Source organism: Silurus aristotelis, assembly GCF_946808225.1.
Source record: "Silurus aristotelis genome assembly, chromosome: 10".
NCBI lineage: Eukaryota > Metazoa > Chordata > Actinopteri > Siluriformes > Siluridae > Silurus > Silurus aristotelis.
In genome coordinates, this window is record NC_139583.1 from 23,629,005 (window position 1) to 23,636,081 (window position 7,077).

Consider the following 7,077-nt stretch of genomic DNA (forward strand, 5'->3'; position numbering starts at 1 on the left):
GGAGAGCCACCAGCAGACAGTAGTAAGATTGCATGAAAGGAAGAGGAGAGAGGAGCACAGTGCCACCTGCTGGTATGGTGCAGCCAACAGCATACACTTCTATCTGGTTTCGATTGAGCACTTTCACCACTTGTGAAAAAATGCTCTTACAGTGAGCACTTACAGAGAAGTGTGTGTGTGTTTATAGGAGACTCAGCAAAAATAAATATGATGTTCAGAAACAATCCGGAGACAACATCGCTACACAGGCTCTAATAAGTGTGTATTGTGTAAAACCAGCACACAAACACCACCTACAATGTAAATCTCCAATGTCAAGCAATTTGTATTTGCTGTATGCCTTTAAAAACAAAGTTTGGTTGACTTGCTTAGGAACACAACACTGTAACTCACAAACCGTGCAGACTCCTGCAGAATATTTGGCTTGATGATCTCAGGTAAATAAATAATGTAATTTTTTTTTGCAGTTTTACATGCATTTGTTCACATACTGTGATAAACTGAATTAATTATTATAAGTTGAATTGTGTTCATGTTATCAGAATCAATAAATTTGAACTTAAAAAATGTGCCATTCAGTAAACAGCAGGACAATGGAAACTGATTTGATTTCATCATAAACAAATCAAATAGTTTATTTGCCATCTTAAAACGTATTAACATTCATATTTTTTGTTTGTGCTGTGTAAAAACATTGTTTATGCGGTTATTCAACCGTTACTAGTCCCGAAACTAGTTCCTGCAACTTCACTTGTCTTTCAGTGAAGACCAGAATAGCAGGATGAACCGCCACCCAAACAGCAGCAACAACACTGTTTATTTCTCACAGTAATCCTTCTGAGAACAAACACACTTCAATTTCGGCTCAGACTCACCCTCTGGAATGACTCGAGCAACGGATTTGTAGATGGTACAGATCGTGCCCTCTTAATCCCTGCGTTATTTAATTTCCTTCTCGAACACACCCAGTACGACTCCTGAAAGGAGCATTAAAGAAGGAAAAACTGCAGGAGTAGAAATAAATACAAAAATGCGTAACTTGCTCCAGTGAAAAGACTTTGAGGCAGTAATAAATAGCCTAAAAGGCAAAAGACAGACGTGGAAGACAACACCGCGTTCCTCTTGCATTTCTATCTAACGGCTTAAGCTTGTTTTTAAAACCTCCAACACACCTCCCAAGTTGCACACGATTCACTGTACTGTTAATGCTGTATATCCAATCTAGTGCAGTCAGCTTCATATTAAACCTGTCCAGGTTATAAAACTCCAGGTTGTAGTGATGTGGCCTGACGCAAAGCAGTTCCACTGTTCACACTGTTCTTATCTGTTTAACTTTTCTTAGGCTACAGGAATTTGGTAATGTTTACAATATTTTTAAACAAAAGAACATGTCGTGCTGTTATCAGGTCTTACCCCGTGGAATGCCTGCGAAGCAAGCGAGTTCCTGTAATCACTTTTGCTGTGGATGTAGACAGTTACGACTGCAAAAGTCTTTTGAGTTAATACTAAGAAAAAAGAGGAGACATACGGAATTCATCTTTCAAAATGTTTTGCATTTCCTTACAGAAGGATTCACTAAAGAACACCTACTGTACATGGTATTCATTGTTAAACAAGAACATATAACCAAGCAAATTCAAGAATTTTACCCGTAATGAGAAGTCACCACTAACCAACTTATGTTCTAATTTATTTGGAGCTGTGTCTTGACTTCCACAGTTTTTAAGGACAATTCTGGAGAGTGGAAATAGTGAACTGGAATCACTTTGGTTTACAATTTAATTCATTGGTTTAAAATGCTGTGTTATAAAGTAGGCATCCTCAGTCAGCTCAGAATAAGAGGTCAAGTCATAAGTTCTGAAACTATGCACTGGAGAAGTGCATAAACTTTCACACATTGCATAATTACCATTCTTGTATGTTATAAAAGTATATATAAAATAAGAACACTTTCAATGTCACTTTAAAAAAAAGGAAATTTTACTTGAACTAATTCTCTGCTTTGGAAGCAGATTTACTGAGCAACAAATGACATTTTATGCCAATTCTCCTAGAGAGAAAAAATAAAAGAGAGACAAATTCCACACACAGGTATGATGCGTGTGAAAGACAGACAGCAAGTATACAGTATATTACCTAGTGGCAAAACCTGCAATTATGTCAAATATGAGTGCCATATTCAGGTCCCGTCATCATACATGAAACTTTCATTGCTTGGAATTGTTTGTAGATCAATTATTAAATAGTGGCAGACTATTTACATGCAAGAGACAAACTTTACACCCAGGTGTGCTAGAAAACACCTTGCACATACATTTACAGCATTTTACACCCTCATTCAGTACATAGAAGGTTTAATCAAATACACTCTAAATGCAGGTTCACTGGAACATACTGGAGACTATTAATGCCATCAGTCTGAATCACTGCTGGGAGAATACCTATCATGCCTACACATTACCTGATTTCAGGTGTGTACAGGCCACGGAAATGCATCATTTCAGACACTGATTTCACACCAACATGATACTTAAAGAATTAGAAGGATTACTCAGCGGCTGAGCAAGCAGGTTTTGGGTGTGTTTACAATGAGCTGGAGTTTTCGAAATGGGCTATAAAATTAATTGTAGTAATAATCATCATTACAACCTTCAAGCATTTACAAATACTATGCTTAAATATTACTTTAGCAAAAGTACTCCATCTTTATTTCTACATGACTAAAGCGACAAAAGAAGCTGATTAATTAAAAAAGCATCAAAGCACATAATTTGCCCCGATGATTTGTTCAGCTCATTTATAGACACACGGAGCACTGCGTTTCCCCAACGACCATTAATACTGACGCACCACCCGCCAAACTTTGGAGCGCTTTGGGGTCTCATTTATAAATTTGGTGAACGCACAAATCGTGGCTAGAATCGTGCGTTCGCCACGTACCACGCAAAGATTGTGCGTGCCGTCCGTGTTTCCGCCTGGTACATACGCGGGGCTCAGAGTTTACCTAGAATTCAAGTAAATTTTATTTCTATAGCGCTTTTTCACAACAGACATTGTGTCAAAGCAGCTTTACAGAATTTAAAAGGAGTGCATTTTCTCCCGTCAAGTTTGCTTTTTATAAATCACAACCTTTGCATGGAAAGTGATAAAGTAGACCCCTGGACAGGTAAACACAGAAGACGCTGCAGAAAGAAAAACGAAGGAAAGGAGAGAAAACAGCGAAGGGGCATGGATAAGATTCAAGCCAAAGAACACAAAGTTTCCAAAGTTTGGGATCATTTCAAACTAAAACAAAAGAAAACACCATACAGTGCGTTTACTGTTTTTGAAGTATTTTTAAATTGATATTTTTTTATATATTTTTTATTTATAGATATGTATTTGCATTCTGATGTAATATGGCATTTACATGCACTAAATTGGTTGAGTTTTTTTTATTGCTCTTTAATAAAGAAAAAGTAGTACTTATCCGATTATTCGAGGGACTAATCGATAGAATACTCAGTTACTAAAATAATCGATAGCTGCAGCCCTAATTTTAACCATTTAGGCTATTTAGTATTTCACATTTCTACACATCATACATTTAGATGGAAATTTGTCTGTTACAGGACCCCTACGACACTCAAACTCTCGCGAGAAACTGTGATCTCGCGACAGGTTCTCAATTAACGCAATTCAAGTTTTTTCCCCCTGAAATGTTATACAAGTAAAATATTATTTAAAATATATATATAAATTAAGTAAAAGTTGCCGAAAAGTACAAGTAAAGCTGCTTAAGGAAAAAAAAAACTCCTCAAGTCCCATCACTGCATATTATTAGTCATATTACGGTTAATAATAATAGTCTAATTAGTAGTCTAATTACTATTGGGGTAGTCGTTGGGTCCTGCTCCAAATCAGCTTGCTTTCTTTCTTTCTTTCTTTCTTTCTTTCTTTCTTTCTTTCTTTCTTCTTAATTAAGAATTTGTTTATCTGAATAATTATTAACACACTGGACCATTTCGAAACTTCATTAAGTGTAATCCCATGCATAAAGTACAGTTATGTAAAACTGTAGCAAAAAGCGACTTCTGCGCCCTACCGAGGGCACGAGTCCACCGATTTAGGACACAGCCGCATTAAAAAAAACTGGTCTCAACGTCAACGCGACTTTTCCCTGCTGACCGGCCAAACTTTATTCCTAAAAAGAAAAACTTTTACACACTTATAGTAACCGTTTTCAAGACTTTCGAGTCTGGACACAAGCCCACACACACACACAAGTCAGACTTACTGTGTGACGCCAAAATCAACCTTTTCCTCTCATGTATTTCAAAAGAATTTGAGCTTTGTCCTGCAGCCGACGTCCTTTTTTTGCCGTGAGATATGAATGAGAAAGCGGCTCCACCGAGCCGAAAAGACAAGCGGCGACTTATGGAGCAGCGGTAAGACGCGGGAACGCGCAGTCCTGACACGCGGAAAAAAAAAAAGACAGCGAGGGCGCGCACAGCTGACCGCGCGCGCTGCCGTGCATTGACGTAGCTGCGTTCTTTCCTACTTACACACTGTTCTAGATAGTTCTGAAGTATGCACAACTGTCTGCTCACAATGCACTGAAGCACACATTATACTCTAATTTTACTTCTTAAAGTACATTTTTTACAAAAAGTATGCACTATTTGGTAATATGATTTGGTAATAGGTACTGTAAAGCAGTGGTGCCCATCAGAGCCAGCAAGGCCTTCTCTGCTGGCATCAGAATCACTATATTTTTTCCATGAATATGTATTTAATTATTCCCATTTGTCTATTCTCTTCGATTCATACTGTAGCTTTTTACTTGGTTGTTCTGCTTCAAGTAGTGTATGCTTATATTACAGTTCTTATCCTTTCAACGATCACATCATGTATTGGTCAAAGGTATCTGCCGTAAGCCCTTCATAATGATCACTGTGAGCAACCTCTAGCCTTAAAACCATGTTGCTTGAAGGCTGTTTCTTTAACCAATCAAATTTCGATTTGCAGGGCCAGCTAGCAGGCATACAATAACGTTGACATTTTCACACCCTTTGATAGGACGGTCAAAGATCGTACTAATCAGAGCTCGCAAAACTGCATCTGTAGCAAACTCAAAACACAAGCTCAAATATATATTTTTGTAAATTTAACTGCTGTTATTTTTTTTCCATCCCACAATGGATGACAAAGGAGAAAAAAATTGATTTGGTCGTAGATATACTTACAAGGACATTTACAAGATGGACTTTTCAAGAAAAGCTGGACATTGTGAGGAAAGACAAAGCCAAAACAGTTTCAAACCTTGACTTGTGATGCTTTGTTATACATATACCCAATGTTTTTTGTAATTGGATGTAGGATTGATTTTCCTTAAATAGCATCAGTATAGAAAGTATCCTATAGGCTTATAGTGCCCCCTATCTTTGTAGGGTCTCAATCATTTAATTGCAATCATTTATTTATTTATCTAGCAAGTACCTAGAAAGTCCTAAGTGGCATAAGCTAGCTACACATTTAGTAAAATAGGTCAATGGTAGATAATATGATACTGACTAAATCAGATTTAGTTGATAGTGTAGCCAAAAGACTTAACTTGGCTTGCTTGCAACTAAACATTTAAGTTTTCTGGATATGTTGTAATGGGGGCTTTTGATTACGATCATTATACATATTTTTTTTTTTATCTTATCATGTCTGGAAATGAATGATGAAGTCACAATTTATGTTGTGGAATATCTGTGAGCCATAGCAACTGTAATCACATAAACTGTAGTCATTCAATAATGAGAATAGAAAACACACACAGTAATCTATTTTAAAGAATTTCCTGTGGTGAAAAACCACTGTGGTCGATTTTTCCAAAATCTGTTATTATTTTTAGATTATTGTGACACCCTCTAGATCCTTCAGATACACTGACAGATCCAGTTTTACTACAGAAGCAATAACTTATTAGAACCAGTTAACAAATTACTTCCCTTTTGACCAATAGCATTTGAGAATTCACCAGTGCTGTAGTGTAAAATGGATTTACTGTATCTTAATGTTCTCTGGTATACACAAATGAATTAGCACAAAAAACATCTTTATATCCCTTACATAATGAGCAACTTGTATGCTGTAGCCCACTGGTGAGTGAAAGAGTTGGCTATTTCTTAGTGTTTCCCGTCAGCTGAATGAAACCAGCTCATTCAGTATTGTGTCCTATATTCTCGCCTTTTTTTGCACTTCCTGTCTTGGGCCTACTAGGCTGGGAGACACAATGTGAAATATCCTCCCATTTCCTGTCCCCCCCCCCCCCCCTCTCTCTCTCTTTCTCTCTCTTCTTACAATACAATATGTCTGGACAAAGATAATTTACAGTGACAAAATATACACAATATGAAAACAAATCATACTGAAAAACAGCCATTTTATATGGATAATTTATAGCTATAGTCAGGGTGGGGCAAGGATACATCAAATTGTATTTTTGAATTAAATACCAAATGCATTAATTATAAGTGTATCAAAACAAACTGCAAAATACAGCAGCCATACCATGTATCAAAATAATCTACTGTATTATTGTATTTTAAAAATACTAAAATATACTTTTAAAGGGAGCATTAAATTTTTTTTTACAAACCTTTCATCAAGTGTCCTATTTTATCTGTTCCTTCACCATGACACCGACTCAGTTGATTAAGTAATCAATGTTTGATAGCAACAGCTTTTCTCTGGCTGAGTCGTGCAATAAATCTGACATATGCCAAGAGATAACAGATCAAATGTTTAAATACATAATCCCCGTGATCGTCCAGATGAAAGTTAATTTTAAATTAACAGAGTTTAATGTTTAACAGTTTTCAAATGACTCATAATTGTATCCTAATTTAGTTACTTGGTGTTTGGTAACGAAGGGCTACTTTGCATCAGCAACATTGACTCAATGACAAACAAGTCATTCATAAGAAAATGATTAATGGCACCTGTGTTTATAGCAACTAGTTTCTAACTAATTAATTATTTGATTGTTAATAATTAATATAATATTATATTATGTGTCAAGCAGTTATCCATGCAATGGAATGCAAA

General features: G+C 36.4%; 1 protein-coding gene across 3 annotated transcripts in view; it reads right to left on the minus strand.

The window, feature by feature from the left end:
• Nucleotides 1-4,475, minus strand: part of kifc3 (kinesin family member C3) — a 44,641-nt gene extending 40,166 nt beyond the window's left edge. For 2 of the 3 annotated variants that reach the window (XM_083552908.1, XM_083552905.1), the window contains exon 1: nucleotides 4,277-4,475. The gene's annotated coding sequence lies outside the window, so the exon portion shown is untranslated. Of the gene's footprint in view, nucleotides 1-4,272 lie in introns of all 3 variants that reach the window. The other variant, XM_083552907.1, reaches the window with a different exon arrangement.
• Between the last annotated feature and the right edge of the window lie 2,602 nt (nucleotides 4,476-7,077).